General features: G+C 37.7%; 1 long non-coding RNA gene across 1 annotated transcript in view; it reads left to right on the forward strand.

Annotated features, from left to right (window-relative positions):
* LOC144293663 (uncharacterized) overlaps positions 1 to 24,220 on the forward strand; it is a 652,264-nt gene that overhangs the window by 557,813 nt on the left and 70,231 nt on the right. Inside the window, exons 18-19 of the long non-coding RNA XR_013360887.1 lie at positions 3,329 to 3,425; positions 6,128 to 6,199. This is a non-coding gene — a long non-coding RNA (uncharacterized LOC144293663). The remainder of the gene's footprint in view (positions 1 to 3,328; positions 3,426 to 6,127; positions 6,200 to 24,220) is intronic.

Here is a 24,220-nt window from a genome sequence, read left to right on the forward strand (position 1 = left end):
TGTGTTTAATTTTTATGTATTGGTCAAAAAACATGTTCTTATACTACATTATTTTGAATATTTCCCCCTTTTATTTGTGTCTTGAGTACATGGGATAAAGAACACATCATTTTTGAGGCTCCCTGATTATTAAGAGGAATGGTCACAGCCTCCTCCCTACCTACCACCTTAACACTTTATATCCGAAGAAGTGATACCTTCCTAACCAAAACTTGGTAACACAACTACTGTTGAGATTTCATATATCTCTGCAGCAATGTGGGCTGCAGTTAAGCACAGGTTGCTAATATCAAACCTCCTTGGTTTCAGTCTTAGCTTTGTTAATTACTATTTTGTGAGGGTAAGTCTCTTACCTGCTTTCCTAAGCTATAAAATGGGCATAATAATGGCATTATTATTATTTTTTTAATAATGGCATTATTTTTTCGTGTGGATCAAATAAAATAATGTATGCACGGTGGCCATCAAATTGTAAATCCTCACAAATATTGATGATGGTGATGGCGATGGTGATGATGATGATGATAAATATTCAGACTTTTCCAGGGCCTTATCTGACTTCTTGCATTAGCCTCTAACTTTATCCAGTTTGGGACATCTTTACTGCATTCCATGCAAGCCACCAAAACAGCTTTTAGAAAGTGTAAATCTGATCTTGTTACTTTCCCAAAGTGGCACTACATTACCTTTGGCTGAAGACCCACATCCCCTACCATAGACCACAAGGCTCCTCTCTCACCCTCCTGGCAGTTTTTCACACCTCTGAGTCTTGGCAACCCTGGTTCCTCTGCCTAAAATCCTTCCTCTTTCCCCCCACCTGGCTAATTCAAACTTAACCTTCAACACTCAGCTCAAGCTGTCAGGAAGACTTTTCTGATCCCACCTTCACCCACCCCTCTGCATACTCAGGACTATGCATAGGTCTGTCTCAGCTCTAGTTTTCCAGTCTGTCAGCTTGTCATTTGCTTCAAAAGACTGTGAACTATTTGAAAACAGGGGCTATATCTTTTTTTCATTAACCCAGAATTTAGTACAATTTCTGTCACATAGAAGGTGCATAATAAATGCTAAAAGGTTGAATGAACATTCTGGGGAGCAGGCATGGAGCAGTGATTCTTCCCCCTTTACGGGTGCGTTTGTCTTCTGCGTACTGATGCCGTGCAGAGGTACTGACATAAACACAGGGACCCATGAAAGGTAAGGCAAGAATGGCCATTCTTGTTTTATCCTTCCAGCTGTTGAGCTGGAGTCAGAGGACCAGTTATAGTGCTTTTAATTTTAAACGTAATTAAAGAAAGAAACTCCACAGTGGTGATAGAGAATGGATTATTTTTGTTGAAAAAAATTTTTTTTTATCAAACTAGATGGCCCAATATATTACCAAAAGGGTGGTAAGAAACTTCTGGATCTTTGCCGTTTGCTCTTCTCTTAGAGGAATTATGTTGGAACTGGTGCTTAAAAAGTCAAGATTTTAGTGGTTGCTAGAATGATTATATCAGTCTGGATGTAAAGATGTGGTCTTAGAAAATAAGATTAATACACAAAAATATTTTATTAGGCAATTAGTATTGTTATGAATGAATTCAAAATGTTTATGGAAATAATTAAGCTGTGTTATGAGACTCATCTTAAAATTTTCACATTACCCTGACATTTTGAATATGAATTGGGATTTAATATAGTTTGCATATTTTTGAATAAGCAAATGTAGACGACTGAGGTGTGATTCCTTTTGCACCATTAGTAAGCTGCTTCTAGAAGCTCCAATTTTGAGTTTTCTGTACTTTGAAAAAAACTGTTTTCAAACTATAGCAAGAGCCTATAGATCCCCAGGTTCTTTCCTGCCCTCTCCTCTGGCACTTGTTAGGGGGCTCTGCTCTTGCTCCTATACCTAGAGCAGAGAAGAGGGAAAACATCTCATTATAGGCGTGCGCTAACTGCTGCATTGCTCATTCTGCTGCTAGCTGCAGCTCACTGGCCCCTGCTTTTTCTTGTCACCCATGCAAACATGACTCTGCTTAGAGCCTCACTTTTCAGGTTCTTTATCCCCAGGACAGTCTAGTGAAGCAACTCTCAGCACCAGTTAATTGTATAGGTCTTGTTCTAGCACTAAACTTGTCAGGCATCTGTGCTATCTCCAGGGGGGTTTCTTTGTTGGTCCTTGACTTACTATGAAAAACAACTGTGTTACAAGCTGGTTTGGGACGAAAATATCACAACTCCAAACTAAATCACTATGCCAATGAGTTATACCAGAATCATCATAAATTAGAATAAAGCTATACTACTACCTGATGGAAGTATTAGTTTTTCTTCTAGCCTTTAGTCTTTATGATCAACTCAGACAAGTACCAAGGATTGTTTTTTATTTTCATTTTTATTTTTAACAATACTGACTGAAAGTCCACTATGTAACAATATCTTGAGTTCAAATTATACTCATTGGGTAAATGAATCTACATAGTAAATTCACTGATTGCTTCTTTATGGTTCCAGGACTTGGCTTAACCCTTGGAGCATAATAGATACTTAATCTTTGTAAATACTTGAATATATTAAAGAGAATTGGACTATGTGGTATGTGTAGGCAACTTGGAGAAACTGTGTAAATTCTATTTCATTTTTAGGAGAAAAATGAATGGGTATAGAAAATAAGTGACAGACCATTGGGTTTCTCTGAGACCTTTCAATGGGAGGATAGTCACAGGAAGGAGCCTCTGAGCCCCACTCTGGCATCTCCCAAACTGTGACTTTTTAAAGACTACCTCTAAGTCATATTGAGGTTAACTTATTGTGTTCGTTTTTTTACCAGGCGAAAATTAACCAAATTTTCATTCAAAGTTATGTTTTCTATTCTATGAAAAGCGGTTGTCAATGAGACACTCAAGGTCAGAGTTGATATCTGGCTTTATCTTCCTTTAAAAATGAATTTAATGACTTCATTAAAATCCAGGGATATATGAAAGGCAGCAATACTATCACTCAGCTAACAGAGATTTACTTATCAGAATTTCAAACAAGGAATTCATCAAGCTACAAATTTCTTCCAAGGAACAGAACTGTCCTGTATTCAAAGAGCAGAGGACCATATCTCCTGTCATGCCCTTGATGACAATTCTGACGTTGACACGTATTCTAGTATAGGGCTAAAAGAAGGCTGCTTCCTGTCTCAGCTAGCTCAAGGTCCAGGAATCGATCAAGAGAAGGCAGACGTAAGGATTTCCTCTTCTTTAGAAGCCAGAGCATCCTGGCATGACTATTTTGAATCAGGTTTCCAAATTCTCAAGTTAACCTATGTAAAGGTCCTTAAGGCTGTTTATCCTTCTAGGTATCCTCAAGGCTGAGAAGTGGCCTTTGAGTAGAGTCAGCTCCCACAGTGGCTCAAGACCCAAGGCAATTCAAGAGAAAAAAACAAAACAAAACAGGTAAGTACAAGAGACAGTAACTAAGGCTTTGACAGATAACCACTGAAGGAAAAAGCACACACACACACACACACACACACACACTTGCACACACACACATACCCCACTTATGAAGAGATTGAGACATAATCTGGCAGTGATTTTTTTTATCTTCAATAAAGAACTAAATTCTTTAAAGAAAAATGGCATAATTAGAGTAAGACTATTTTGACTCAAAGAATCTATGGTTCTGTCAAGTTGACCTTCTTTTTGACATATTTGTCTTTACCTCAAGACCTTTGCACCAACTCTTCTGCTACTTGAATGGTTTTCCTCTGTTTTCACATGACTGACTTCTTGTCATCATTAGTAATTTTCAACTTAAATATTGATTTCCTCAGAGAGGATTTTCCTGACCACTGGAAAAAAAGCAGCTCATTACTCACCTGACATCACCCTATTTTAATTCTTTGCATTGTTATACTCATCAGTATCTAATATTTTTTATTGTTTGCCTTTAGAAAATGTGTTTTTTAATCTTCTCCCTCACTTTGGCATAACATAAAATCCTATGAGTACAGGTTCTTGTTTTTTCCCTTTCTATCCCTTTGGTTGACACATAATAGATATCCAATGAATATTCACACAGTGGATGACTTTTTCATTACCAGAGGTTAAAAAGTTACTTGGATTATAACTGGTTTTTAACAAAGAGTTGTTTAACTGCAATTGAAGACTAATAATGGGAGGGGCAGATTCCAATAGAGCTATTTCTTTTTAACTCTCACAATTGCATATTCTTCTTCTGTTTGCTAATTTGGTGTGAAATGGCCTTGATTCTTTGTCTTAGCCATTAAAAAAAATCAAACTGTTTCTTACAAGTTTTAGTGAGTTTTAGCATTATACTGATGTTTGATTTAAAGGCTGACATGATTTCTACATATTTCACAGTTGATTAAGCAACCAATCAGAAATACACAGAAGGGTCACATTTATGACATTCCTTTACTTTTTATATGATATATATAGACCTTTAGATGAGGAATATAATATTTAGATTAAAAATGCCATGGCATTACTTTTATTTTGTTGTGTTGCATATTGCTTTCCTCATTAGTGTTGTCACGTATGTGGTTTACCTCTATTGAATAACGAATGACAAGTGAATGCCATTTAAATTTAATACAGAGTTTAGTTATCATGGCTTTGTGATGATAAGCAGGATCAAGAACAAGCAACCGACTTATTCTCATATTAGGTTGAATTATAATTGTCAAATATTTATCAGTTTTGCAAACCTAGTGATCTCCTAAAATAACCCCGGTTTGACAATCTCCTATTAACATCAAGAGAGTGTTGTGACACCTGATTCCAAAAAAGTACTGAGTATTACTTAAATATGCTGACAACAAATCTGCACCAATTGACAAAAACAGTCAATGCGGAAGAAAGCCCAAGAAATGAAGGGAGCATATTTGGGTAACTCTAACATACCCCCATTAACAGACTTGAGATTGAGATTGGCATATGCAAAAATGTTGCTCTTTCCTTAATCCACCATACCAGTGTGTTTTAAAAAATTCTATTATCAACCACCAGCTCCCCTAAAATATACCTCGAGGCCCACTTCCATTCTGCCCATAGCACACAGTGTGTCTGTGACTCAGTCCTCATGCTGTGGTTCTTATTTGAACATGGTGAAAAACCGCGTGAGGTGCTCTGGCCCCCACTGCATCCTGGACCCCAGCATCCTGCTAGATTTTGCTGACATTAAACAAAATCTTTAGGGTTCAGGAAGGTTGGGCAAAGACATCAGAGGGAAACATGCAACAATGTGGAACATTGCTGCTTGGCCTGTTGGGCTTAACGCGCCAAAATAGCCCAGAAGGAATAGCAGAGCCTTTTGAAGTAGCTGAGATGCTTCCCTGATGTCACTTCTCTGAGTTTTAGATCAATGCCTGGAAGATGAATCAGAACATGTGAGGAGAGTCACTGAGGGGAAATGTGTTGGAAAGGTTGCAGGAGTGAAGCACCCAAGCCCGGAGAAAAGGTGGGGTGAGATGTGCAAGCAGGAAAAAACAAAGGGCTGAGTCATTGGAGGCCTAATTGACAATGGCACAGCTGTGACAACAATTTGCCGGCGGCCTGACCTATTTGATGAAAGGGCCTCCGCTTTCCTTGGAACCTCAGAGTTGCAATGGCTCATAGAAACGCACCACTCATGTTTCCAGCTGGCTCAGCCTCATAAATACCTAAACTCACAAGATGACATTTTTAATGCTCTGCAATTGCTATTCTGCGTTTATATTTATTGCAATTCAACATATCCATTAGTGCATCTATCACTGATAAGTTTGTCACTGCTTCAGGAATACAGTCCATCATGCTGCATCAATTTTACTTTACAAGCTATTAATGTACTATAATGCAGCTTATAACATCGTGGGGATATATTTGATTAGGGAGGTGCCAGAGTCAGTCAGATTGAACTGAGACCCAAAATCTTTATTTGTTTATTGTAAAGATGAACAGCCTTGGTGCATAGTGAATGTGTTAATATAACAGGTGTATCTTCTTCACTTTCTCAAGCAGGCACTGAAAAGAACGAATTTAAGCAATCTATTTTGACTCACAACAGACTTACAATATTTTGTTGACACTTGACATGTTTATTCTTTTAGCAAAATTATAATCATGTTTTAATATTTCCTGCATGCAATTAGCAGCTTTATTCAAGAGACAACGATGGCATATGAGTCCAGAAGATAGGACCAACTATGGCTTTCTGAAATGAGGTAAATAAACATATTAAAACTTTAGCAAATAAAACAGAGCTTTTTAATACACGAGGTATTTCCGGATGCTGTAACAATTTCTGTGAAAAATAAACAAAACAAAAGACACCTATAAAAATATTTGAAACTGTCTAGAAATTAACAGGTCACATGAATATGAACTATATCATTTCATTCTATAATTAGAATCTGGCAACTCACCTTTGGTGTCCATGGCCTCCAGAGGCTGAACTAGGTCAGTACAGTGTGAGCTATTCTAACATTTCTGGCCATAATACAATTCTTGAGCCACATTTTAAATCTTATTGTACCAATTGCAAATTATAAAGGAAGACTTATGCACTTAAAAAAAATCTGTTCGTGAAGTGTTATCAAACCCACCTGTGAAAACTGCTTTTTAGAGAGTTGAACACGGTAGTCAGGCAGATGTGCGCTTGAACCCTTACTGAGTTACTTTTCAAATGTGTAGCATCAGGCAAGGTAATAATTTCTTTAAGCCTCAGTATTTGTTTACTGAGGGTAATAAGACCCAATGCATAGACTGTTCTTAGAATTCAAGTGAGATACCCGGTGTGGTATTTCTACACAATGTCATGCACATAGTTACTGGAAAAAATTAGATGGCCCTGTATATGATTTTACAAGATGATTGCCAAGCCCGGACTTAAAACATCTAAGTTCAGAGTATCATACCTGTTATATAAAAACATGATATATGGGATCCCTGGGTGGCGCAGTGGTTTGGCGCCTGCCTTTGGCCCAGGGCGCGATCCTGGAGACCCAGGATCGAATCCCACATCAGGCTCCTGGTGCATGGAGCCTGCTTCTCCCTCTGCCTATGTCTCTACCTCTTTCTCTCTCTCTCTCTCTCTCTCTCTCTCTCTCTGTGTGTGTGTGTGTGTGTGACTATCATAAATAAATTTAAAAAATCAAAAATAAAAAAAAAATAAAAACATGATATATAATACATCTGCACAGAGAATCTTTGGTAGGCCCTACAAAACGTGGACATCCGTAATAAGGTAGGGTAGGAGCACAAGATTCGCTTTTCACATTATGTCCTTTTATGGCATTTGATGTCTTGCTATTTGTCCATATTATTTTTATGGTAAAATCCATAGTTTAATTTTTTTAAGGATATAATTCACTAAAAACATCAACACATTATCTGGCACATAATGAAAACTCAGCAGATGTGGGCTGTTTTTATAATGGCAATTTTACATGCTCCTCTTCCCCCATGAAATGTGACCGGCATCTTTGCTGCTACTTTATTAAGTAGTGTGAGGTCTGACTCTGAGTTTTTAAAAGTGGAAGTTGTTTGGGAACAGGCAGATTTATGAAGTTGGTGGGATAAACGTCTCCAAGTGTGTGTGTCAGGAGGCCCCGGCAGTGTGAGGGGCTGCTTCCAGAGACTCCGAGGCCTGTGAGGGCATTTTCAGAAACACGGTGTGCAGGAGGAGGGGTCAGATCAGGGTTTCCCATCTTCCAGGAGGTGTGACAGGTTCAAGTCTGTGTGGAGGAGGACCAGCAGGATGGCCCTGGGAGCAGGGTCCATATCAACACCAATAGCTGAAGGACCTGAGGACCTGGGGAGCTGAGGAGAGGGGGCCCCCTCCTAGTGACAGTTCCAGGGCTGCCACACAGAAGAGGGATTCGACTTAATCTGTGTTAGTTCCTGAGGGCAGAACTGGGACCACTGAGTAGAAGTTAAAAAAAAAAAAAAAAAGACCTATTTCAGCTTACAGCCGCAGCTAAAACCCAGCATGTCATGATTTATAGCAGCAAATGCTACCCTAGGCAAGGATAGACTTTTCTGTTAAATTCTGAAGATAAAATGTACCAAAGCATCTGGATTCTTACAAGGATAATGTCCCAAACCTAAACTGAATAAATAATCCCTGCAGATACGGTGTTACAAAGGTTAGATACATCTAGAGGATGAACTCTGCGTCTGCTGCAGGGCCTGGTGCCATCCTTGGCTCTGGCTCATTGCCGCCCCCACCTGTATTCAGAGCCCATCAGGTATGATCCTGCCTCTGCAGTGCTTTTACCCCATCCCTCCATTCTGGTGTCACAATTTACAAAGTTCAATACTGGGCACCCCTGCCTGCTGACGCTTGGCTTGTCTCTCTGCCTCCAAATCCCATACCTACCCCCCTTTTAATCCCTTGTGGCCTCGTAAGATGTGTTTCTTCTCATTGCAATGTAAACTCCTTGAGAGTCTAAGTGCAATAGATATTTGCTTTCTAGAGTAGAATAAACCTCAGTAGATTGAATTACACCCCTTTGTGGAAGAGTTAAGGAGGCAATTACAGATTTAAATAGTAGAAAACCATTCACTACCTCTTTCTGACCTTTAATCTTGCCAGAGATCATCTATCTCTGATGGTGGTAAGCAACAAGAAAATATGAAACACATAACCAGAAGAGGATCTCTCTCTCTCTCTCTCTCTCTCTCTCTGAGAGAAAGAGAGGGAGAGCCTACAAGTGAGCAGGGGGAGGGGTGGAAGGAGAGGGAGAGATTCTCAAGCAGACTCCCTGCTGAGCCCATCTTGGAGCCCCATCTCACCACCCTAAGTTCATGACCTGAGCCACAATCAAGAGTCAAGAGCTTAATGGACTCAGCCACCCAGATGCCTGGGGAAGAGGACTTTCAGATAACAACACATGTCTAAACCTGTGTCACTCATTAAGGAGTCCTCCTAATAAGGATGTATATTATTCTTCAGTGTTTCTAGGACTGGGCTAAGGGTAGTTTTGGATTTATGCATGGGTACTATTTCAAATATTTTCCAATCATAGCTGTATACAGATTGACCAGTACTGCCTTTAATGCTGACACAGATTTGGGGGCCTCTACTATGCTAGACATTGACTCTAACTGTAGGGAACTCATTATCAGTCCTGGAAGTACAATGAGCAGAGGCCAACCTCAAGAAGGCACAGGGATACAATACTTTGCTTACATTGGGTAGTCCAACAATTTCCCTACGAGTGAGTCTTGGAGTTATGGATGTGTCACTCATCCATTCAGGCTAGTGGAATCTTACAGATGTCAAGTCTTGTCAACAGGCATCCTCATTTTTCTCTCTGGTCTCCTATATCCTGTTCAAAAGTATATTTGAAAGTTTTAAATAGCCAATGCAGGTTTCATAAACACTTTACCTAAAATGAGGCAAGCAGGATAGGAATTTAGCCTATGCATCAAAAGGGGTGGAACCTCTGAATCAGGTTCAAATGTTACAGTAAACTACACCAAATGTTTGCTCTAAAGTTCCAAAAATATAGCTCAAATCTGAAAATCTAGCACATCAAAAATAGCCTGTATCAGAAATACTTTTTAAAAAAACTTCCCATTACTATTTATTTAGGGAACGAAAAGCAACTGTACTGATGGGAAGGAAAAGGCATTACTTCTAAAATTCCACAAATCAAATTTTTCTTACACCTTACTAGAAATTGTTCTTGCACTCTTTAGCTCAATTTAATAAACTATTGTCATTTACATTTGCTCTGTGCCAGGCATAGTCCCGATTGCTACTGGATATACACAGATTAGACAAGTCATTCTAGACAGGGCAACTAAAGTCTAGGCAACTGACATCTTATCCTAATCCTTATCTGGATTGTATTTTCACAATAATTTATTTATTTAAAATATTTTATTTTTTTTATTCATGAGAGAGAGAGAGAGAGAGGCAGAGACACAGGCAGAGGGAGAAGGAGGCTCCATGCAGGGAGCCTGACGTGGGACTCGATCCTAAATCTCCAGGATCATGCCCTGGGCTGAAGGCGGTGCTAAACCACTGAGCCATCTGGGCTGCCCCACAATAATGCATTTAATTTTTAAAACATCTATTATCATGAGCTGTAACTCCCTAAAGGTAAGAACCTTTTCTGTCTTATTAACAAGGTAACATCTAGCACAGTGATTGCCACGTGATAGGTGTTCAAAAAATGTTTGCTGAGTGGATGAATTAGTAGATGACCAAATTATTGTATTTCAAAGTAGAGTAACATAACTTCTTTGAAAGAAATCCCCATAAAGCACTGGGATTCAAAGATAGGCATGTTACATTAAAATGGACATGGGTGGGCATTAGTGAATGTGTCGTTTGAGATAGCCACTAAAAATTTATTATCGCATGAATAGAGACTTGATCAGATTGAGATATCCCCTCTCCATCCCAATACATTCTAAAACTACAGTTTAACGTTTTGATCTCTGAAATGTCTCATTGGGTGGAGGAGAGATATGCAAAAGACAATGTTTAATTATTGCCCCAACTTGCACCTACCTGCAGAGCCTGTGCCGTCATTGTCACCATCCTTCCTAAAACAGAGAGAGGGAGTGATCTTTGCTTGTGTTTATAGATGACAGAGCTGAAGGTATTTCATGCCATGTGCATGAGTGCAGACCACAAGATCAATGGAGCCCTGCAGAGAGTTCCACAGGCACAGTGTGAATGACTTAGTCCTTTCCTAGCCTAGGAGCTGCTGGTGGGCAATCCTTTTGCTGTTAGCCTACCACTTGTGTGTTTACTCTTGGGCAGTGTGACATTATTCCTCTAGCGTGAGCCACCCCATTCTGAGTGCTTCATGCCAGCATGCACTCCTGTTGCTACCCAGAAAATGACAGCTTTTCCACATTGCCTCTGGTGGTGACTCACAGCATCCCTATCACTTGTGATCAATGGCTTTAGCTCCCCTTTCCTCTGTTTCTTTAACATCTGCCTCTGTTGGTTCTCCTCACACTCTTAGCTCAGCAGTCCTTGGTGGTAATAGGCTTGGCTTTGATGCCAGTTGGCTTGCAGAGTAGGAACTCAGTGCTGGTGACCCCTTCTTGTCATTTGAGGTTACGCAGTCATTACTGGCAAAATAAACACAAGATATCCTGAACTAGGATGTGACTTGGAAATGTCATTCTTGATAGGGCTGGATCAATCAAGAAATTTGGGGTGATTCCATTTGTTAGGAGTTAGTAGTTTGGTACCCTGTGTATCGATGCATCTTTCTAAGGATCTCATTAGCCCTGAATTGCCTATTGGTATTCTGAATATATGCTACTCCTTTGTTGCACTGCATATGCATGATATATTATCTCCTTTGGATTTGTGATGAACAGCACCATGTAAACTTCAAAAATAATCCACAATTGCTGATTTTCTCTTTCTGGGGATTAACCAGTACATATTAATGGCCATAGGACTTTAGAAATCACAATCTAATGATATGTAAGAGCATCTGAGGAATTTTCAAATGGCATTTCCATGTTCTTTATCATATCTTCTAATATAGTCAACTCAAGGCATATTCCACTTTCTGGTGTCATTTTGAGATCAAGCTTAGGAGTCACACTAAATCTAGGCAACACAATACCACTGATAGCAGGGTGTCTAGTAACATTGGCTATGTACATATCTAAACTTCAACCAATATTATATTTATTATTTATAATAATAAACTAAAAATTTCATTCTCTAACTTCCATTGACCATCTACTGACTAAAGCTTATGTTCAGTTATAATAAGCAGCAGACAAGGATTATTGCTGGAAAGTGTAGTCTCTAATTTTAAAGATCAGTACTATACATTTTCCCAGAGAATCTAAAAAGTTCCTTAAAACTCTTTTTTTCTATCTTAATTCAATAAAGTGGATGAAGTATGTAGATGTCTGTTAAGCTATTTTCAGCTTGGGTAAGTGTAAATGTTAAACCCAAATGCCAACTTTTGATTTATTTCAATGAGCCATGCTGTCTCTTTAGTATCAAACTATTAACACATGTAAAACTGTGAAGAGAGGTTAATATGCAATATTTTCATCTACTTGACGTATTTCCTTTGACTTGATAATAAATGCCCTACCTACATGAGTCAAGCCTTTTTTGGTTCTAAGTCCAGTCATTTAACCTACCTCCACTTAACTAATTCTCTAGATTGATAGATGCCCTCTCTTTCCCCTATAAAATGCACTAAAGCCCACAGGCTGCTAAATGCAAGTGTTAGATATAAGTTCTTCCCATCATTTTTACACACCTTGTTTTCTCTTAGTAAGCTGAATGCTTTTAAGAGTTAACGATGTTTGTTTGCAAACCTGGTCATTTTATTTTGCAGTATCATAATTACATAATTTAATTTAGTATCTGTGTCCTGATGAATTAAGGTGAAAAAGAGAGAGTAGTTTGGGATTACAACTAAATGAAATACTTGGGAAAAGTTGGTAAGGGCAAATTGTTAAAACAATATTGCTCAGACAGAGTGATGTATGAAAGCACTGAATTACTATATTATACACCTGAAACTAATATAACACTATATGCTAACAAACTGAAATTAAAGTAAAAACTTAAAAAACCCAATATTGCTCAAGAATCAGGTGTGGGCAAGACAACTATGAATCCCGAAAAAAATTATAATTTAGAAGACTTATGTACCCAGATTGCTTTATATTTAGCTCAAAACTCTATTTCACCTTTAAGAAGGCTAAATTCAAAATCATGGTTATTGCATTTTGGCTGTGGCTTGTACAAGAATAATAGTAGAAACTCCAAGTAACAGATACAAAAACAATTAGAAGTAAATATATACATTTTAATATTTTAAATTAAGGGCATAAAAGTGTCTGTTACCTTTATGAATTCCGAATTGAACAGCTTTTTCATTTAGCCAACCATCTCTTGGTTTAGCTTCTTTTGGAAAATAGATATCTCCAGTAAAAAGCAGACTCTGGCTTGCAGATTTACTAGACTAATACTGGGACATTATTGAATCCAATGATGAGCTAAACCATAATCTTGGAAACCAAGGAGGCAGGAAAGCTGGGGGAAGCTCAGAAGCAGGAGAGTAGTTTGTGACTATTCTTACTACATTCCTACTCACATGAGCCCTAGCACATTTCAGTCTGTGTCTCTAGATTTTATTTTATTTATTTTTAGTATTTTTAAAGTTACTACAGTGTAGTTGACCTAGAACATCCTATTAGTTTCAGGTGTACAACATAGGGAGGGATTCAACAATTCTATACATTACTCAGTTCTCAGCATGATAAGACTAGTCACAATCTGTCTCTAGGTTTTACGTTTCAAGTTTCTGGAAAGGAGAAGCTGAATCTGCTATTCTTGAATAAGCCACCTATTCTGAATTAATCATTTATATTCTAGAGGAAGAGGTTGGTTTTATAGTCATGAATCAAGAACTATTTTTGGAAAGGGATAGCTGTCATGAATCCTGCACCTGCCCCCAAGAAGAATGTACTACACCCTTAAAATTGATTAAGAATTAGAAAAAAATGGAAAGACATTTAGTAGTATATATAATGAGGGGGAATTTTCTCCACCAGAATTCTGGGGACCTTCTCCCAAAGCTGAAGGAGGTTAGAGTGCAGGAAGAGGGTATAATTCCTGAGGACATGACAGGAAGAAAGGATCACCTATAGGAAAATGGGGTCTTTGGACGGTAGGGTATGAGTAGCAAGGGTCTAAAAGAAGGAAATCAAAGGAAAAGCAATATGGTGCTGAATGGCTTGGAACTTGGAATGAGAGAGAGACAGAGACAGAGAGGAATAGAGATAGAGATCTTGGCATCTGTCTTACGTATGGAACGCTGAGGAGAAAGAAGGTCTAAAGGAGCTTTTTTTTTTTTTTTAAAGATTTTATTTATTCATGAGAGACACACAGAGAAAGGCAGAGACATAGGCAGAGGGAAAAGCAGGCTGCCTTTGGGGAGCCTGATGTGGGACTCAATCGCAGGACCCTGGGATCACGACCTGATCCAAAGGCAGAAGCTCAACCATTGAGCCACCCAGGTGCCCCGAGGACCTTTCAGAACATTTTTAGAGTGAAACAATGCATCAATACCTGTACTCTCCATTAAAAAAAGAAACAAAACAAAACATGTCAACATCATTTTTAAAGGATTTCTGATTGTTGTTTTGGATGAGGGAAAGCAGGTCACTACGAGGCGGCCATAATTATTTATGCTAAAATATCAATAATGTAATACATACTGACCACAATAGTTCAGATTTAGTACTGCTTTTGGAAATCATTGGTGTTCTTCTTTACTCAGAAAAGTTGTATCCAAACACGTTTACACCATTCAAAGTAAATACAGAATTAGACACCCAGTTTCTAGCCCTTATTTCTACAATTAATAGGTCTACAAACTAGTATTTCTAAGCCTCCTTTTTGTTACTCATAAAATGTGGCTGATAAATATGAATATCAAATCAGCTGACATGTGCAAATGTGTGCAGTACAAAAGCAAAATATTCTAGCATGAAATTATTACTTTTTGTCCACGGACCTAGAATCCTAGAAAGGTAGAGATAGAATAAAACAAACGTTAATAAACATTATTGATAAATGGATAGAATCCATTCTGTAGTTTTTACTCACTTCTCCTTTATTACCCCCTCTGGAAGATCACAAAGATCACTCATCTTTCTCTTCTCTGGCTTCCTCAACACATTCAGGTCTTCTCTAGTTTCTCCCCACATACTTCCAGATAGGATACAGCCTCTAGTTCTCTTCCCACACAAGCCTGAAACAAATGTGTGGTGTCTTTTTCTTTTTAGGGTTTTATGGCCTAGAGCTATTTGGAAATAAACACAAAGAACAAAAATAACACTTTAGAGAAGTTACCAATTCTCGAGATACATCAATTGGGCTTTTGTCTACATGGAAGCGTCTGTGTGTCTAGCCCATCACAATTTCTCATTAGCTTTTAACTTTAGAAGGTCTTGGAGATGTTATTATACCCTTGGTATTTCATTTTTTTATCTCTGGGTAGGACTTCTAAGGTCTTGATACAAGTTTTCCAGTTCTTGAAGAAAACTGGATTTGAATAACCTCCTGTTTCCTCTCCTCTTCCTGTCCTCACACCCTGTTTTTGTCTATGAGGTGAAACCGACTCATTATGGATGACAATCTGAGAATTCTGTTAGGACAAAATTGCAACATCCCAGTGTGCTCAGCATCGAGCAGATCCTTTGCAAATTAAGGAAACTCCTAACAAGTACCTGCAATTTTAATATCCCTTTGTTTCTTAGAGAAAAAAAAAATCACCTTAGGTCATTTTCGACAGATATAATTTGGGCCTCCTGTATGTGCTGGATGAAAAGGGACATGTATGAATTAGTTTTTACTGCACTCTGTATTGCAAAAAGATTATAGCTTTCCATAAACTTAACTCATAAAATGACATTCAATATAAGTTATTTCTTTCCAGAGAGATTCCCATGGAATGCCTCTAGTTTTAAAATAGTACTCATTGTTTATTGAACTAACTTAAAAGAAATCAAAAGTGATTATGCTTATGTTTTCTTAAAGAAGAAAAAAGTTAGATTTTAATCTATTCATGTTCCCTCTGTGAGAGTATGTTCCAACTGAGAAATGGGACAAAACAGGAAATACTTTATGATTTTTTATGTGAAAGGGGGACTATAACCATCACTTCTGTTTAGTTTATAATTTTTCAAGTGTTGCCAGCCTTTCATCCCCTCCTGATGGGGCACTTCTTAACTTTCATCATATACAGTTATACAAATGAGTATTAACAGAGGAAAAATTACATGAATTATTTAGGAAAGCCAAATGCTTTGAGCATTACTGTGAAAAGAAATAATTCAGCATTATCCTTATCATCCTTTGGTTGTAAAAAGCCAATATTAACTTACTCTGGGAAAAAAAAAAGAAATATATCTTCATGCCAAAGTTATTGAAAAAACTTTTATACATATGTAATATATATTCTTATATTATGTATATTAGATATACATTATATACTACATATTGTGAATAAGGTACATATTTTTCTAGAGATACTGTGTCTCTGAATGTTGTAGGTGTGAGTGGTATTTAAAGACCATTTATTAAATGCTACCATGTAATTCCTTTCACATATATAAATCATTCCAACCACAATCACTAAAGTGCTTTTAAATGGTAAAGTTCTGTATCAGTAGGCTGTATTACTATTATTACTTGTATGGTTTATTTATACCCCTATACACTGCTTTTTGCATTTTATGTATTCTTTTATTTGTGAGAATTATTGACAGCACAATGAACTTTCTAAATACCACAAACTATGCAGTGCACAAGCAATCTGAGGGAATCATTTAGAATTTTGAATAATAAAAAATGAAATCAATCTCTATTTGTGCAAGTTTCTAGTGTGTTATGAATGCAATGTGATCTTGGTATTTGCTTATCAAAGGAATGCACTAAAATATTGCAGAAAAGGCCATGGGGCATAGAGAACTCTATTTTATTATTTCACTGTCCTTTGACTCTTAATTCCAAATTCCTCTCTCTTCTGTTGGTCTTATTAATGAACTTTAACAATGAGATAAAAGTCTTCAGTCTAGTGTTTAACAAAAAGTGGTAGAATTTCAACTCGAGTGAAGCTTCATTTTATAGAAGATTCTGTGGCTAATGAATAGTCTGCATTTTGATGTTTTCAGATCTTATTAAGAAAGCCTAACTCAATGAACAGTTTTCTTACTCAATGATTATTTTCTTATGTACTCTTCTCATTCAAGTTAATTCAGTAGATATTGATTGAATTGCTATATACGCTTCTGAGGTGGTCCTTTAAAATGAGTCCATCTAGTGTTTTCTTCTGTTCTTGTATTCTGATCTTGTATTACTCTGCTTAAGACTCAAAATCCTAGTAAATAGAATCCAGTTGGCCAGACTTAAGAGCTGTAATATGGTGGTAAGAGCAAATTTTGGCAGGAGGAGCCAAAATTGCTTTGACCCCTTCGAGGTAAGATAAGTACCTGAATTTATCTCCCTAAGACTGCACTCACTGGGGAGAAATTTCTGCCCAAAAGTAATATGGAGTGGAGTGTGGTCAACAAAGGGGGATAGATAATGATCTCTATAGTCAAGAAGCCTAAGTGGAGTAGGTGGATATTTAGCAGAACCTTAAATAAAGTGTGGGTTTCAGATAGACAGAAAGGGAGCCAAAAGCATTTCAAGAATGAATCCATTTGAATTACTAATATCCAATCATTCATTTTCTTATAATCTGTTGAAAGAGATAGCCATGCATCAAACAATCAATCACAGAGACAGTAGCGTTACAAGCTATGAAGAATGTTTGGGTCTCATAAGTTAGCCACTTTGTAACATGAGTCTTGGTAAAGGTTCCTAGTTTACTTTATCTTTGCCTGAATTTCACTTGGTCAGTACTAGCTTTATTGTGAAATACTAACATATGTACAACTTTTCACCTTCCTCACAGGGGAATTAAGACTACTGTGAGTTTTATTAATGACTCTGATGCCCTCAGAGGGAGGTTCAAAGTATTGCAAATAAAGGATTTGAGAAAATGATTTTCCCCAGTTGTTGCTCAATTTGAGTTTCAGTTGTGCCTTTTACTTGTTATGTGACCTTGAGCAAATATTTTAGATGCTCTGGTTCTTCAGATCCACATGTGAATATGTGATATTTATATCATTGATTATTTGATCCATATTAACTATAATAGATTACAAATTGTTTATAGAATTAAGTATTTTGCTAATTACATCCCTTACACTAAGACCAATAAATGCATTCTGGAACTTCTGGATTTAAAACCACAACAATTTTAGAGTTCTATGCCATTTTTAGGGGAAAAAATAACCAAATAACCAAATGGTTCAATATGAAGTATGCATGCACAGTATAAGAATGAGGTTGAAGCTTTAATATTCCCCCAATAGCTTTCAATAATCTTGTAAAACTAAAATTATATTCATAGAAATTTGTATAAGTGCTATTTCTACTTTTCCTGGTAGTTTGTAGGCCAATGAAACGATATCTCATTTTCCATCATCAATATCAGATTTCTCAGTTTAAAAACATAGTGAGAACAAATAAATATATAGTTCTTTCTCAATTTCTGCTCCAAAGAAGCAATGATGTGTACTTTAAAAAAGCGGACAATGTAAGCAATGCTTATGTGACTAGCTTGGCGACCTTCCTTTTAAGTATTTTTAATTTAGGTCTTTCTGATTTGAGGGGAAATGATGAGTCAGAACCAGCCTTGTATAATTTGGATCAGTAGCTGGTTACCTGGTTATATGATATGACTTGAGGGGGCAAATCCAAGAGTATCTTAGCGTCCAAAGTATCTGGAAAATCTCACCAAACTTATTGAAAGACCTGGTTAAGAATTAAAATCTTATCTTGGGAAGAGCAGAAAATTAATTCACTAATGCCTGGAAACATGTATATTCTCCTTTCTATATCCGGTCCCATCGCCTTCTGCTCCTCCCAAAAGAAGCCTCCTTCATTCTTTCCCAAATATTTCTGTAACTACCTGACTTCCAAGTCTTCTTATTCTGGAATCAACACCCCTTTTCTCTCTTTTTGCTCTAATTCTATATTAGCCTCTAATAGCTATATTAAGCCTTTATAGCTTAAACTCTGTCTTCCATAAAACCTTCATTACTAACTCAAGTTGAAAGGCACTGTCCTTTTTCTGAACACATATGAGCTTTGTGGTCTGTATGACTTAGTTTTTAATCATTTGGTTTTGCCTTGTGACATCTAATCTATTGTATGTTTAATTTTTTTAATTGTTCTTTTTCCTTGTTTTTCTTTATCCTCCCCCTCATTATTCCTGTTCAATTTATTCTTCACATATATCCAAAAGGATCCTTCTAAATACCACTCTTCTGTTTAAAATCCATTGCCTATTGCACAACCAATTAGGTCTAAATTCCATACTTTGACTTATGAAGCCAATGGGTCTTTCAAATCACATAATACATAGAGCTCTTTCCTGCCTCAGGGCCATTGCCAATACTATTTTTTTCTGCCAAGAATTCTCTCTGCCTATCTTTTTTTTTTTTTTTTTATGTGGTTATCTACTTCTTATTCTTTAGAGCTCCATAGATGTGTTACTTCCTTTATATTCTTTCTTTGTGTCATCAAAATATGATTCTCTTTGGGTTCTCTTTTATTTTAAGATCATATTCCTTTCTTTCATCTCTATACTGATATTTCCATTTATCTCTCTTTACTCTTCACCATTCTCCACTGCTCTCTGCTCTGGAGACTTGCTTTGTGATCTACATCATTGGCTTTCCTGTTTACTGGATTTGATTTTGGTTTGGTTAATGAGAGCTGAGACTCACATAGTAGGGAGTGGGGGCTACATATTTATTTCCTGGCTCCCTCCTTTCCAGACCATACAGGGTTTCTTGTAGTTATTGCATATTTGCATTTTACAGATGAAGAAACAACTCAGAATGGTTAAGAAATTTACCATTTACAATTATACAGCTACAAGTGATAGTTTCAGGATTTAAATTTAAGTATTTTCTCTACATCATTCTGCTTAACAATTGAAACAATCACTTTGTCTAGCTTTTATTTCTCAGTCTAGTTCAAAGCACTAGCCTGAGCCTTGTTTCTTTATCTCTTTGCCTCTAAAATTACTGTCTCTTTAACTTATGCTCATGATGGGGGATTTGGGGAAATGTTGTCATAGTATTTATACCCATCTGTGTTGACCTATAGAATCCCTGCAGAATTTATTAAACGTGTTAAAAAAATATTCAGACCATAACAAATAACCAAGAGTGATTAAATTAAAAAACAAAAACTACCTTGATATATATCCTCAAGACAAGTATAGTAATAGCTTATTTTTAAGAATTGTTTGAACTTAGTTTTTAGCTTAAGTAAAAAAAATTGCTTGAGATTTTACAATATTGAGCTCCATATACTGTCTACTACAACAATGTTTTTTTGTTTTTTTTAATGATAGTCACAGAGAGAGAGAGGCAGAGACACAGGCAGAGGAAGAAGCAGGCTCCATGCACCGGAAGCCCGATGTGGGATTCGATCCCGGGTCTCCAGGATCGCGCCCTGGGCCAAAGGCAGGTGCCAAACCGCTGCGCCACCCAGGGATCTCTACTACAACAATGTTAATGAAACTTACAATGAGAGAAGATTTTTAAAATCATCATGGGACAAACCCTTTAGAATTTCTATATTAGATTTTGTTAACTGGATAAAGTTTGCTACTTGGGCTTTATTAATTGAGAGAACAAATACAAGGGCTAGTATGTAAACTTGGACAGAATGCAAAATTCTTATAGGTTATACATATTTGAAAGAGTTGAGGGGAATAATTGTTTAAGCCTTGAAAGTTGGAGCTTTTTACATATTTTGCTAAAGCATTGTATGTCCGATACCTCATTCTTCCCTTAAATATGAAGAGCTCTATGAAAAGGCTTTTATTCTCTTAAGGAGATCCATTAATCTCCTTAACCATAGGAAAGGCAAAAACCTTGAAGGATGAGAATGAACCTTAATGTAAATACAGATAAATATGGCGACAGCTGTAGCTGAATAGTTACAGAATTGGCTTGAGAAACGAAACCTCTGTAGTAGACACACACACACACACACACACACACTTTGGATTTATTTATGAAACAGCGTCTTCTAAACACAGAAACTTGCATTGCAGAAAAGGCAATTAAATAGAACAGCATGAGGTTGTCAATCACTTCAACAACTAACAAAAGCATCTACTATCAAAGCAAATAATGTAAATGTGCAAAAAGGTAGCTTGCTATCAAAGCAAATAATGTAAACATGCAAAGGCAAAGAATTCTCTATATCAAATGTCACCATTTTAATGTTTACTGTTTTTGTGAATGTTTTTGTATATGCTTGATACTATATCAGTTGTTCTGAAATTTTACATAGAATTGGCTATTATCACTACTTAGAGGATTTGGTCACCGTGTGAAGCTTTTGAAAGAGGCTGGGACTTTCTTTCTCCTTTTTTTTTTTTTTGTTGCTGTGTTGTACAAATAAATGGACAGTCACAGCTTATCATCACTTAAAGATGCATGTGCATGCTGCAGTTTACTGAAACATGATTGGCTGCTACATAAATCAATCTGATAGAGATCGGTTCCATGACGAAGAGATAAATCATTAGCCAGAGCTTTTGGAATGTAATTCATTTTAGATAGTGATTATTGATGATTTAATTTTAGCAGTACATGTACATGTCTAGATCATGATTTTATATAAAATGTTAATGCAGAAGAATATATTCATTTTGAAAGTGAGTATAAAGAAACCAAGTGGAAGTTTTCATGCAAAACATGTTAATGAAATGGCAGGCTTGCAAAGTCCCAAGTTCTTTTTGTTACATAAGCTAGAATGGAGCATATTCTCAGGAAATTTCTTAAATGTTTTCTTAAGACATGGTAGCTCAAAGACATGGCTCCAAACTTCATTTGATTTATCGCACATTTTGGATTTACATCTTCTGTATCTTTGCCTCCATTTCTACTGTTCCTTGTCCTCTAAGACCCACTATTTCTTATTCATTTCAACTCAACAATATTTAGTGGTTGTCCTCAAGAGGAAAGATCCTATGCTCCGAAATGTACCATTTGTTTTCTATCACGCCGATAAGTAGGGCATGAGTCATTGTGTTCAATGGTGCTGATGTCAGTAGCTCCAGGTGGCAGTGCCATGAGGCTGGTAAATTCGCATTGAGAGGTGGACCAGCTAGATGGTGCCCGAGTCCCCTGTCTCTAAGGAACATCGTTGGGAAATTAACAAGATGGCAAATTCAGTTTATTGGAAAACGTCCAGGAAAAGTTATATACTGTAGGGAAAAATACTTTGAAAGTCTACTTGGCGTGAAGATGAGCTGATCAAATACAATAGCTAGTCACCAGAATATCTTCTCAGAAATGTCTTTGATTTACTGAGTGAAGTATTCAAATTTGGGTCATTGATGTGAAATGCCACTAACAGGAATCTTCCTTCTTAATCTTTCCCTCATAAGGGAAAGATTTTTTTTTAAGATTCATTAATTTATTTTAGACAGAGACAGAGGGTGGGGAGGAGCATAGGTGGAGGGAGAGGGGCAAGCAGACTCCCCAGTGAGTGCAGAGCCGTATGTGGGGCTTGATCTCAGGACCCTGAGATCATGACCTGAGCTGAAGTCAGATGCTTAACTGACTGAGCCACCCAGGCATCCCATGAGGTCCTGTTTTGAATCAATGTGAACAAATATTTTCACTACGCTGGTTTGCAGGGGCACCAAATTATTGCCCTGCCCAAATGTCTGATTTAAGTCCCTAGAGAAGAGGGCAGGTGAGAGTACAATGGCAGACCTCACAGAGGTTTTATTTCATGTCTCTGGTCTTTGCCCCTGGCTAGCTCAGAGTTAGTCCTCCTGGGTTTTCCGATCACTCTACAGCCATTAACAAGAAAGTCCATCTCACTGAGGAGACACAGTATATTAAAAATCCTAGTTTGAGATCAGTTTTGCAGTGTTCTTTTCCATCCTCTGCCTCTCCATACCCAATCTGTCTAGTCTTTGCTTTTCCCTCAGAAGTGTCACCATCGTGTCTAATTCCTAACAGTTCCTCAGTTGTTCTACACCATCTAAAATCTGTCAGCCTCCAGAATCCAGTTCTTGCCTTATCCCTGTCTGCCTAGGACTCTGCTGTTCACTTATTTCTTTTGATTCTGAGTGATTTCAAGCCACCAGAACCTCTCCTTAAATCATACTGGGTGCTTCTTTTTAGTGGATAACTCCCTAGTGGAACGGGGTACTCAGGAGGACGCCAATATTTGATTGAAAATGAATGAGTAGAACCCAGAAACATCCTGCCTTTTAAACATACAACTCCTTGCCCCCGCTTCTTGATTAAAATAAATAGAGTAAGATAAAGCAAAGATTTTATTCTGAGAAAGTTTGAGCCATTGGAAAGAATGAGAATGTTCAGAGAGAAGCTGGCATATATGATAATATAGAGGATTATATTCTTTGAAGATCACATCAGGTTTCCTTTTAGGAAAATAAATATTCCCCTCTGTGGCAATCACAGAGGATTTGAGGGTCTTGATTCCAGATGAGAGAGAAGTAAGCTAGCCATAGCAACATGAAGGGTATGTGTGTGTGTGTGTGTGTGTATGTGTGTGTATAAAAGGGATTTTAGTAGGGAATCCCTGTGGAGGTACACACGTTCTGGGGGAGAGTCCTACAAATCTAGTGGTAGCCTGTCCTATATTTCTTTTCTTTCTTTTTATTTTTCCCTTGCAATTTCTTCCCTTCTGTTATCCCTAAGCCTTCAGTGAAGTTTTGCTAAATAGCTCAGCTCGCTATTGCCTGTGCTCTGGGGAAAAACGGAGATAAGCCCGTGTCTACACTTGGCACCAAATGGCATGAAGGGAGCAGAAATGGCAGAGTCAGATTCAGGCAGCAAGAGGTTGCAGGCAGAGGGTGTGGCAGCAGACAGAGACAGATGGCTGGCTGAGGGGGAAAGTGACAACCAGCACACATTCTTGAACATAAAAGCAATCTCGGGGATTCTCAGAGTTACTAGGGCACAAGAAATTGCTAAAAGACCAAAGTCTCTCAGGGTGGGGTCTCAGAGTATTGTTGTGGAGTCATTAAAGGGAAGGGTGACCCCTGGAGGCCAGAGCAGCCTACAGCGCAGACTTGATTCACCAATTCCTTCAAGATGCATTCCTTGGTTAAGAATAAAAATTGCCCACTCCACCCGAAATGCCAGCTAAGCATTTTGAAAAAAATGCATTATTTTATTAGAGCTTCTTATTGAATTAATGTACAGTTAGGGCTAAAGGAATAAATGCAGACTTAGCAGTGTTTATCCTCCCAGGCACCACCTGCCCTTTGATTATCCTGAGCCAGAGTTTCCAGTATCCGTACTCTTCCTGAAGAAACCACAAAACATTCCCAAAGGCCCCAGTGTCCTCTCACCCCCTTCCGACCCTCATCCACCACCAAAAAGAGGTCTGCTTGCTAGTGCAGTGCACTCTAACTAGCAGTGCATTTGCTCGAGTTAAATGTTTTCTCCTGTCAGTCTAGTGAATAAACTTCTTAATGAGATCTGAATGTATTACATACTTTGGTTTACCAGCAAGCCTATTGGTGGGCGGTCTGTTTGCAGCAGAGACATGTTCTTTACTGAAGCTGCATAGCCAGAAAGTTGTGTTTGCAGCTTGATCCTGA

This window comes from Canis aureus, chromosome 2 (assembly GCF_053574225.1).
Source record: "Canis aureus isolate CA01 chromosome 2, VMU_Caureus_v.1.0, whole genome shotgun sequence".
NCBI lineage: Eukaryota > Metazoa > Chordata > Mammalia > Carnivora > Canidae > Canis > Canis aureus.